Here is a 13,031-nt window from a genome sequence, read left to right as displayed (position 1 = left end):
AAAATCATAACCATCAACTAGATAATCAATGGCTGTGATTATGTAGTGGTCCCTCCACTATTTTTTTTAGTGGAGAGGATCCGAATCCTTCGAAATTATGGGGGTTTCTTTACGTACAGAAACTTAATTGTAGGTGTTCTTTTTATGGTAATTTCGTTCTCTTACAACTGCGTGCAATTGTGAAAATGCGCTCAATACACCGTTTTTAGAAGTGAAAATAGGTGAAGCTGACCCATTCAAAATATCATTAATACGAACTTGAGTAGCCATTATAAGTAGAATTTCTTAAAGTTTCAAAAGATAAAAAGAGTAGGAAGTGGACCTTGTCGTCACACACAACTTAAATCAGAATAAACTAAATAGAAAAATCTAAGGGTGGCAAATGGGTCGACCCGACCCGACCCGACCCATATAAAATTTGACCCGACCCATATAAGTGTGACCCGACCCGACCCGTTTAATAAATGGGTCAATGTGGTCCGACCCGTTTATTAAACGGGTTACCCGACCCGACCCATATAACCCGAATAACCCGTTTATCAAACTTCTAACAATGGACATATATTGTTCAAATTTTCCAACCACTAGCATCCATACATTACCTAAATATAAAAAACAATTAGAGCTCTCTATATAAAAATTTCAGTAATGCTCAAAACCATACATTACCACTAGCATCCGTACATTAAAAAGCATCACTAGCATCCATACATTACCTAAATAAAAAAAAACAATCATAGCTCTCTATATAATCATCACTAGCATCCATACATTACCTAAATAAAAAAACAATCAAAGCATATATGCCTACAGAAACTTAGCTTACTCTCAATGAAAACAAGTACTCACTCTAAATATCCTCTTACACTTCCCTCAACAAATCTAAAATACCAATCAACATAACAGAATCCCAAGTTATTAAAATAGGCAACAAAATAAACATTTCTCTCTCTATTTGTTCATTTGGCACTGCTCAACTCCTTGCGCAGCTGCTTAGCAGCAACAACCATGTTTATAAGTAATGACATCATCTCTCATGCATTTGAAGGTCACCCCCTAGCTGCTTCTCTGTCAACAAACGAGAAAGGGCTTAATTATATTTAGATTAGAACAATAAAATGATTTGACAAATTTAAAATGATTTGACAAAGGTAGTTTAGTCTTGCATTCATGATACTCAAATTTAAAACCAGTTGAGAAAGTTGAAGTAAGCTTAATGATTACAAACCGAGTACAGGATACAGCAGCAATGTTGAGTGTCAGGTTTTCTTTAACGAAACAATGTGTGCATTGGATGAGGGAAAAAAAAGCTAAACACATTTAGTGAAACAAGTTCTTACCTTCAGCTACCGCATCACAGTATGAGAGGTTCATACTTGTGTTGGCATACATTCTCCAATATCTAATTGCAAACGAGTCGAATTCCTAAATATAAAAAAAAATATGAGAGAATAAATATCATTCACAAATAGAAACATATAGTTTATCTACTTCTACAGAGAATGAAAATAACATTCACAAATATGAGAAAGGGCTTAATTATTATTTGTATGAGATACTTGTAAGTCAAACACTGGTCTATAGAGAACCATGACTTGGAACAACTTGTTTTCACATTTCCATTGATTTCCAACAATTTGAAGTCAAACACTTGCAACAGTAAAAAAAATGAAACATATAGTTTATCTACTTCTACAGAGAATGAAAATAACATTCACAAATAGAAAGATTCCAAAATATATCACATTCTGTTATATAGATTACATTGTATAAGTATCATTTTGGAAATCAATGATTTAATCAATGACAATGACACTAAAAAAAGTAGAGTATGACAAGAAATTATACACATACAAGATATAAATACATGCAAAAACAATAAAAACTAAGAGATAAACTAATTGCATATAAATACATGCAAAAACAATAAAAACTAAGAGATAAACTAATTGCTTGAGAAAGAAATTACCCTCAAGATATCAATGCAATCTTGATCAAATGTGTCATCATACACACGAGAAGTTCCCTCATTGCTTGATTTCTTCAAGTTCCTTCTTCTATCACCATCCGTATTGCTCGAGTACTCATTGAAGAGAGAGAAAAGCTTGTCTTTCACATTCTTAAGCTCCGTAGAATTGTGTCCATATAGCCCATGATAGCAAAACTCTACAAATTATCGCTAATGAAAATGATATATAAACATTTGCAAAGTGATGACTAAAGATATGGAAAACACTTGCAAAGTGCTAGCAATAGATGCTAGCTAATGAAAATGATGACTAAAGATATGGAAAACACTTGCAAAGTGCTAGCAATAGATGCTAGCTAATGAAAATGATGACTAAAGATATGCTGAAGATTCATTCTACCACAATAAACTAGCATTCACTAACAAAAATCAGACAGACTCTTATTTTATAAACTTCTCTAAGTATTTTGCAGCTTTCAGTTAATACTTAATAGGAAATGCCTAAAATTACAAAATCTGAAAATGAAAAAGAACTTTGAACGAGAACTCTATATGCAGATTGGACTGTTTCTGGTTAAGTTATGACTAGGAATTCCATTTTTATATGATTATGACTTGTGACGATAATTTGTTGTATTTAAATATGCATGGTATCATACTCAAAAGCATACAGGTACTTGAAGAATAATCCCAATGCTTCTCCTAACCAGCATTTTGTCATCTCATCTGCACATAGCATATAAAAACCTCTGCAGGCATCCAATTGGATTGATGACAGTAAATCTTGTAAATCATCATGACTCAAATGCCCAATTATTTCACTAAATTTTGTCACAACTTCAAGCAAAATAGAAACATGACTCCTTACGTACCCAATTTGTAATAAAATCCCAAAATTGATAGAAGGCATGATAAAAAAGCACCAGCTAAGAGTATACCTCAAAATCCAGTGACCAAGAGGAACTTTGCTCGATCGGAGAGAGGGAGGAGGGCTTGATCGGAGAGAGGGAGGAGGAACTATGGCTCGATCGGAGAGAGGGAGGAGGACCTTTGCTCAAAATCCAGTATACCTCAAAATCGCCGATCGCCGCTTGCCTCCGATCGCCGCTCGACCTCGCCGCGCTGCCGCCGCTGGCCGCCGCTCACCGCTCGCGCCGCTCACGCTCGAGCTTCGTGATGGGATCTAGGGCCATCGCGATTGAGCTTCGTGATGGGATCTAGGGTTCTCTTCGTGGTTTTCTTTGTGTTGTTATACGGGTCGGGACTTTTGTTATATGGGTCAGTGGCTACAACCCGAATTTACCCATCTTAATAATGGGTAAATTCGGGTTGACCCATTTATGACCCAACCATATAACTCAACCCATACCCATTATAAACGGGTCGGGTCGGGGTCGGGTTGATGGTCGGGTCAAAATTGCCACCCCTAGGTCGGTCGACCGAAAACAGATATGACAGAAAAACAGTTTTTGGAAGCTAATTTTGACACTTTAGAAAATATGTTAAAAGTAACAAATGAAGTCCAAAAATAATAAAACTTTGGGAAAAGTATTTAAACATGAAAACAAACATGTTACAAAAAGAATTTTCCAAATTTCATTTCCCATTTGTGAAAAATCATCATTTTGCAAAATAGTCCAAAACACGAAAATGGAAACATGTGAATTTTGACATTTTGGCTAAACCATGTTTTGAGACTTTGCACAATGATTATATAGGTTTAATAAAGTATGTATATGATTATTGTTAAGTCCAAAAACTAAGAATATAATATTTTTATAAAATTACATATTCTATGCAATGTTTTCGAAAACACAATAGTAAATATGAAATATGTGATTTCATATTTATAAACATGAAAACCCAAAACATATGTATGTATATATATAAAACTATATATATGCATAGAAACCAAAACTTATGTATGTGTATAGATATTGAGCTTAACGTACTTAACACACATAATATAAATCCTAAACTAAATTACCCAAGCTTGATCTTGATCTTCATTGTAGCTCAACTTGGTACACGTTGCGGATGAAGCTAAACTTGAATCTTGAACTTGAATTGTACGATGCTTCACTCCACAATTCCGCCAACCTCCTCTTGATATGATCATGTAGGCTTAATTCCATCCATCCTCCAACTACGTTGTTTGTCTATAATAAATAAGAAAACACAAATACCAGACAAACAACATTAGTTGTAAATTGTTTGTTAAACATCATCAAAACAAGAAGGCCAATAATCTCCCCCTTTTTGATGATGACAAACAATTTACAAAAAGGATATATGCATGAAAGGAAATGAATATATAAATTATAATTCACATGCATATAAACAAGAAAGAATATACTCACAATATTTCTCCCCCTTTGACAACATCAAAAAGGGGACAAACGAATTAAGAGAGCGAAAGCTCCCCCTATCAATAAGCATAGGTGAGTATAAAAACAAACATAGAATAGGGAATAGCACCCCCCCTAAAAATGCCATATAAAATATATGCAATAAAGATCACGGCAAAACATGTGAGCAAGCATACATGAATATGCTAAATATCACTCACATACAAAAAGATAACGAGAACGCATATAAATATCTCAATATGAAAATAGTGTCTCATTAACAAAAACATAAAGATCAAAAATAGATTTATGAAATCAAAAGAAAAGGAAAATGAAAATAATGTAAAAGGTTTTCAAATGAAAACAAATTAACCAATGAAATCATAAATCACAAGTAAATCATATAAGAACATAAAACCAAATCATCATTGATTTAAAAAAAAACACCCAATAACTCCGGAGGGTTATATAAGTACAAACCTCTCATCAAAACAAAACAAATAATCATGAAAACAAAAGATTTTATCAATTATAAATTTATTTTCATAATCAAAATATTTTAAGACATAATTTTAAAACCAAGAAAGGAAAAAGTATGAACACTAAAATTCTTGGTTTAAAATTTAAATTTGTTTTGGTACCCAAGAACTCTTGGTACCAAAAGATTTAGGGACATGACCCCTATCATTTAAGCTCAAAGCCTTAGGGTTATGAACCCTCTTAGGCATATATGGTGCACTAACATGGTCAAAACAATATTCATTCAAATGACCCTTCCGATTGCAATTTGTGCAATGAAAGAGATCCATTTGTTTTTGTGGACCATTAGCTCGTGCACGGGAATCATTTGCAAATAAAGATTTTCTTTTAAAATTATTTTGCAAATGAGAAACATCATTAAACAAATGTGGTCTTTTTGGAGCAAATTGCAAATTTGGAGTATTTTGCAAATCAAAACAAAATTTAGCAAGATGTCCAATCCTACCACAAACATCACATTTAAACTTTTGTGGCTTAATAAAATCATTTGGCAAATGTGAAGTCTTTTTCAAATCATAGCAAAATTTTGCCAAATGGCCAAAACGACCACAAAGATTACATTTAAACACATTAGTATGTTTATGATGTGCATGATAAGCATATGCATGTGTATGTGATGAAGAAGCTACATGAGATGCACAAGGAGCATTAGAATTCTTATGTTTGTGTGCATCATAACAAAACTTAGCTAAATGACCTTGACGGCCGCAAATAGAACACTTATAAGTTTTGCTATACATGTGTGCATAATGAGTGGATGATTTTGACTTAGTCTTGGCACACATGTCCATAAGCCTCTTATGATTATTAATGCATATTTTCAAAGTTGAATCTAAAGATGAAATACTATTTTTCATAAGATTCAAATCTTTATTTTTAGGCACATATGCATTTTTAGAAGTAGAACATAAATAATCATTTATAAATAAATAGTTATTTATAAAAGAAGCTGTATCATTCTTTATGTTCTCTACTTCTAACATGGCATCAATCTTAGCATGAGATAGGCTAGCAATAGATGAGATCAAATTTTTATTTTCCAAATTTAATAAGTCATTGCTTTCTATAAGCATAGTATTTTCATTTTCAATGACATCAAATTTGGACACTAGCTTCTCATGATCGGATTTTAAATTATCATGCTTGCATTGTAAATCAACAAAATCTTTATGTAATTTGTTAAAGGCATGCAATAATTTTTCACTAGCACAAGCAAGTTCATCACTAGATAAATCATTATCGGGTTCGAACTCGCAAACCTCACTAGGGCTATCGCCTAGTGGCCGTGTGCATGAAGCTATCCTCCAAAGCTTGTTGGATCGCCTCCAAGTCCCCTTGATGTGCTTCTATAAATTTCCAAAGTTTGTAAGCACTATCAAAATGAACAAACTTGTTAGACATAGATGAATTAAAAGCATTTAGCAAATATTCTAACAAAATATTGTTCATTGTAAGCATACGATGATCATTCTTATTCCACTTGGATTTCTCCGTAGTGGGCACAATATAAGCATCATTTATAATTTCCCATAAATCAAAGTGTTTAGATTGAACAAAAAGTTTAAATCTAACACACCATTGGGTATAGGGGAAATTATCTAATCTAGGAGCAATATTATTGGCATAACCTAAACCATGCATATTCATAATATGAAAGGCAAGCAAGATACAAATAAAGCTCAAAATTTGATTAGCACAATAAGCTAACTTGGATCTTTAACTCAAGGCGATTAGACCTTAAATCAAATAGCACCAAGCTCTGATACCAATTGTTAGACCCTAAGGGGGGTGATTAAGGTCTTATGCTAATCTAATCCTATTATATGCCAATTAAAAATAATTAATAAGTTATTCTAGCAAGTATGAAATACAACAAGAATATAAGCTAGGATAAGCAACATGAACAATGAGATATATCCTATATGATAGAAATATATGCAAGGATATATAAACAACACAAGGGTAAAAATCTAAATAAGATAGTGGATGAAATGAATGAGCAATGCACAATTGGCGATATAAGATGAATGCAAAAACAAATACGCCAAAGACAAACTCAAACAAGCAATATGATCACGGAGTTCGGACCTTCCGTCTGTTGGCCTTCTTGTTTTGATGATGTTTAACAAATAATTTATCACTAATGTTGTTTGTTTAGTATTTATGTTTTCTTATTTATTATAGACAAACAACGTACTTGGAGGTTGGATGGATTGCGCCATAACGATCATATCAAATGGAGGTTGGCGGAATGTCGGGTTGAAGCCTTGCAATTCAAAGTTAAAGATCAAGTTCAAGCTTCATCCGCATGTATACCAAGTTGAGCTACAATGAAGATCAAGATAAAACTTGGGTAAATTTAGTATAGGTTTATATTATGTGTGTTTAATACTCTAAGCTCAATATCATATACACACACAATATTGGATTTTCTCACAAAATGAGCTATTTTGAGAAAACTTTATGATATTGTTTTATTGACCATGTTTACTTTATATTCATGTGTTATAATGTTTATGAAGACATTTCATAAAGTTTCAATATGCGTTTAAACTCTTTTTGTCAAAAACACGCTCTTAACAAATTCATATTCATGCATGTTTTTACAAAATAATGAGTTTTCACAATTGAGAAATGAAAATTGAAAATTTATTTTTGTAACATGTTTATTTTCATGTTTATAAACATTTTGTAAAGTTTTATCAAGTTTGGAATTGATTTGTTATGTTTAATGGAATTTACAAAATCATATTTTTCATTCGTGCGTGTTCGTGCATGTTTTACAAAACAGATGAGTTTTCATATTTTTCATTCGTGCGTGTTCGTGTTATGTTTAATGGAATTTACAAAATCATATTTTTCATTCGTGCGTGTTCGTGCATATTCAAGAAATTATTTCTTTGACATGTTTATCTATATGTTTAGAAACCTTTCTCAAAATTTTACTATTTTTGGAGGTCATTTACTATGCCCAATTGATTTTACAAAATCGTGTATGTCTGCAGTTTTTCAGAAACTGTAAATCTGTGTTCAAACATTTATTTCTCTCAACTGGGAAATGCTTTTTCATAAATTCTTTCTCTAACATGTCATTCTACATGTCTAGAACCTTTCTACAAAGTTTCATATTTTTTGGAGCTGTTTTACTATTTTTAATTGATTTTACAAAACTAAAACGCAGTACTATAATACCCGCGGTCGACCGGTACGGTCGACCGCCCAACTCTCTGGACGTGGTTACTGTAGCACAACGGCTATATTTTCCAGATTTTGATATATCCGTTATTTTGTCTTTTTGCTTGATTTTATTGGGTTTTTGGGCTTGTTTCATGAGCCTATATATACTCCATGCCATCATACTTCTAAGGGCACTCAAGAAATGTTTTAAACAAGTTTAGAGAGTTTTAAACAAGGGTTTAAGTGTGTTTTAGTGTTTGTTTGGTTTGAAGATTGTTTTCACAAGTGGAGGAGATCATCTTCTTGTTTGGGCTCCAATCTCCATCTCTCCATCTTGTCATCTATTGGAGAAGTTTTCTAAACTCTATCTAGCTTTACATTTGCTTAGTTATTTGATTATCATTCTTTAAAGCTAGTTTTTATATTGATTTTAGATTTGATTATATTATCTCATTGTTACACACACCCACTTGAGCTTATTGTATTTGCATACATAGTATATTAGGGTTGTGAGAGATTGTAACATTGAGTTGTACTTAATTGTGTTCTCATCTATTGTAGAGAACAAATTTATATTTGTTACATTGTGAGTGGTGTAAGGTTTTCGGTGAGCTAGAAAACCGAGTGTGTTGTGAAGTTTTCGGTGAACTAGAAAACCGAGTGTGAGGAGTGACCGTTGTTCGGTGAGCGTTGAAAACCGACATAGTGTGGTTGTAAACGTTATTCGGGTGATAGAAAACTCGGTTGTGATAGGGGATTTCTCCCCGGGAGTGGGGAGCGGAGACGTAGGACGGAAGGTCCTAACTCCATGATCATATCTTGTGTTTGAGTGTGCTTTGGCGTTTATTTATACTTGTGTTTATATTTCTTGTCGCCATTGTCATTAGCTCTTTATTCATATGATCCACTATCTATTTCATATTGTTTACCCTTGTGTTAGTTTCATATCCTTGCATATATCATATTGTATATCTCTTTGGTAGGATATATCATCTTGTGTTAGTTTATATATCCTTGCATATATATTTTTATCATATAGGATATATATCTCATTGTTCATATTGCTTATCCTAGCTTATATAGTTATTATATTTCATACTTGCTAGGATAACTTGTTAATTAATTTTAATTGACATATAATCGGATTAGATTAGCATAAGACCCTAATCACCCCCCCTCTAGGGTCCAACAAGAAGAAGATAAGGGATTTATAGAGCTTGAGGGAGATTTGATCTCATTTTGAATTCTTAAAATGGAAGAGTCCTTGAAGGAGCGGAGCTTGAAGAAGAGGAGTTCTATATAAGAAAAATAAGAAGGAAGGAGAATCGGGTTTTATAAAACCCTAGCACCCATGACCCACGTTCGTGCGGGTCGGGTATGTATGACCCGTGTTCGTACAGGTCACCATCGGGTGACCCACACGAGTGCGGGTCACTTAGTCCTCGATCCCCGACTCTCACCACACACTCCTCACTCGGTGTACAAGTGTATTACAAAGTGAATCTCACGATAAGCACAATATAATAAATAATTGTTCTCAACTATGGATGAGAACACAATGAAAGCACAACTCAAAGTTACAATATCTCATCACCCAACTATACTATGTATGTAAATACTAAAAGCTCAATGTGGGTGTGTGTAACAATGAGTAATATAAAATCAAATCTAAACTCAATATAAAACTAGCTTTAATAGAAATGATAATTAACAAATAATTATAAGTAAAAGCTAGAGTTGAGTTTAGGAAAACTTCTCTAGATCAAGATGGAGAGATGGAGATTTGAGGCCCAAACAATAAGATAATCTCCTCCACTTGTGAAAGCTAAAACTGCTTTAAACCAAACCCTTAAACAAGCTTAAACAAGCTTAAACTCTTTTTAAAACCCTTGTTTAAAAACTTCTTAGCTTAGTTGAAAAAGAACAGCAATAGGGTATTTATACCCACTCAGATAATCTCCTCCACTTGTGAAAGCTAAAACTACTTTAAACCAAACCCTTAAACAAGTTTAAACAAGCTTAAACTCTTTTTAAAACCCTTGTTTAAAAACTTCTTAGCTAGCTTGAAAGAGAGCAGCAATAGGGTATATATACCCACTTGAAATCTCAGTCAAGAAGCCCAGACAAAAGACAAAAACAGTCGGGCGCCCGGTCCGGTCGACCGATGGAGCTTTCGGTCGCCCGGACCGGTCGACCGACCAACTCTCTGTCGCCCAGTGATGAAAGATCAAATGATCGGTCGACCGGTGCGGTCGACCGAAAACAGATATGACAGAAAAACAGTTTTTGGAAGCTGGTTTTGACACTTTAGAAAATATGTTAAAAATAACAAATGAAGTCCAAAAATAATGAAACTTTGGGAAATGTATATAAACATGAAAACAAACATGTTACAAAAAGAATTTTATAAATTGCATTTCCCATTTGTGAAAAATCATCATTTTGCAAAATAGTCCAAAACACGAAAATGGAAACATGTGAATTTTGACATTTTGGCTAAACCAACTCAAACTTGATTTTGGAGACTTTGCACAATGATTATCATAGATTAATAAAGTATGTATATGATTATTGTTAAGGTCCAAAAACTAAGAATATAATATTTTCACAAAATTGCATATTCTACTGCAATGTTTTCGAAAACACAATAGTAAATATGAAATATGTGTTTCATATGTTATTAAACATGAAAACACAAACATATGTATGTATATATATAAAACTATATATATGCATAGAAACCAAAACTTATGTATATATATATATAACTATATATATACTATGAAACCAATAGATTGTGTGTGTATAGATAATTGAGCTTAACGTACTTACACACATAATATAAATCCTAAACTAAATTACCGAAGCTTGATCTTGATCTTCATTGACTCACTTGGTAACACGTTGCGGATGAAGCTAAACTTGAATTTGAACTTGAATTGTAGCGATGCCTCACTCCACAATTCCGCCAACCTCCTCTTGATATGATCGTGTAGGCTCAATTCCATCCATCCTCCAACTACGTTGTTGTCTATAATAATAAGAAAACACAAATACTAGACAAACAATATTAGTTATAAATTGTTTGTTAAATATCATCAAAAAAGAAAGGCCAACAATAAACTCTTAATAATTCTCATCACAACATGGACAATCATGCAACTAATCCATGTGCAATAATATCATAACAACTCAGATAATCAAATAAGAATTATAAATCACACAAAACACTCACAAACAACTCACAAACAGACACAACCCCACACAAAACACATCAAAATCACACAGCAACACAGAAACACAAACACAAACATTCAACACACACACACAAAACACAACACCCCAACAACATACACAACACTGAACGAACCCACAAAAGACAACACGCCACCACAAGAAATCCACACGACACACCACGAAACAACAACAAACAACACACGATCACACACAGCGACGACGGCCACATGCAACACAACAAACAAAGCACACATCAAAGCCAAACAACACAAGCAAGAATAATCAACAAATCACAGACAAAACATCACACAAATCAAACACAACACGCAAAACAGACAAACAAATCAAAACAAACACAAAGCACAACAAACATAGCAACAAGAATCACCACCACACACAAACACACCAACACAACACAAAACAACAGAACCAGCATCACCACAAGACAGACAAGAACAATCAGACATCAACACAGCACAACACACAACACACCACACAAAACAACACATCAAAAACATCACAAAAACAACAAACACAACAAACCACACAAATCAATCAAAAAGAAATCACAACAACAAAAATAATCACACAACCATAGACACACCAATGCCACACACAAAAAGCACACAGCAGCAGAACATTAAAACAATCAACACACATACAGACACAATCACAACACACAAATACAAACATCACCATCACGACAAATAAATCACATCAGAACACAAGCATAACAAACAAGTCACACACAAACACACAACACACAACAACACCCACATCAACACACACATGCACCACAAACAAGCCAAGACACACAACACACAAGACAAATCAGCACAACAACAGTCAATACCACAAAAAAGTCCACACAACCACAACAAAGCAACACAACAATCACACCAAAACACAGCACCACCAGACCAACAAAGAGAACACACACAACAGACTCGACAAGACACCCAAGCCACAACACAAAACAACACAACAACACAGCAGGCAAAACGACACAATCACAAACACAAAGTACACAGAAGCACACAAACAAACACAACACACACAACAACACAAATACAGACACAAACGACAAGCACACCAAACATCACACATACTACACAACACCCAAAATCACAACAGTAACAAAAAAACAAAAAAACACAAAAAATCAAACAAGAACACAATACACCAAAACAAGACAAAAGACACACAACAAGCAATAAGACACCACAACAAACACGAAATCCATCAAACGAAAAAGATCACAAAACAGCAAAACAAGCACACAAGCACACAACCATAAATCAATCATACAAAATCACAAAAACAAGCAGAAACACATCACAATAACACAACCAAACAACACACGACAACACACACACAAACAACACACAACAAAATAAAATCAGACACAACAAAAAAGACAAACACAACATCAAACGACAAAACACCACACACACAACACAATCCATCAAACAACACACACACACACACAAATCAGCACACACAAACACAACACGAACACAACACAGTCACACACACACAGAAAAAGATCAACACATGCACAAACACATCCAAGCACACAAAACACAAAAGACAAATCACACACACAATCACAACAATCACCAATCCAACAAAACAGACAACAACCACACAAACACACCAACACAAGCACCACACCTAACAACCACACACACACACCAACATAACAAAAAACACACAATCAACCACAAAGCAACAAAACACAAGTACACACAGCACACAAA

At 33.9% G+C, this 13,031-nt stretch overlaps 1 long non-coding RNA gene across 2 annotated transcripts; it reads right to left on the bottom strand.

Moving 5' to 3' along the window:
* On the bottom strand, nt 686-3,083 carry LOC109820341. 2 transcript variants are annotated; one of them, XR_002241816.1, is made up of 4 exons: nt 2,908-3,083; nt 1,970-2,179; nt 1,341-1,425; nt 686-1,068 (listed from the first exon to the last, which is right to left on the bottom strand). It is a non-coding gene; the product is annotated as an uncharacterized LOC109820341 (long non-coding RNA). The 2 variants fall into 2 exon arrangements; XR_002241815.1 differs by having other exon boundaries at nt 1,970-2,166.

This window comes from Asparagus officinalis, chromosome 8 (genome assembly GCF_001876935.1).
Source record: "Asparagus officinalis chromosome 8, Aspof.V1, whole genome shotgun sequence".
Taxonomy (NCBI): Eukaryota; Viridiplantae; Streptophyta; class Magnoliopsida; order Asparagales; family Asparagaceae; genus Asparagus; species Asparagus officinalis.
This window is presented reverse-complemented; position numbering and strand designations above follow the sequence as displayed.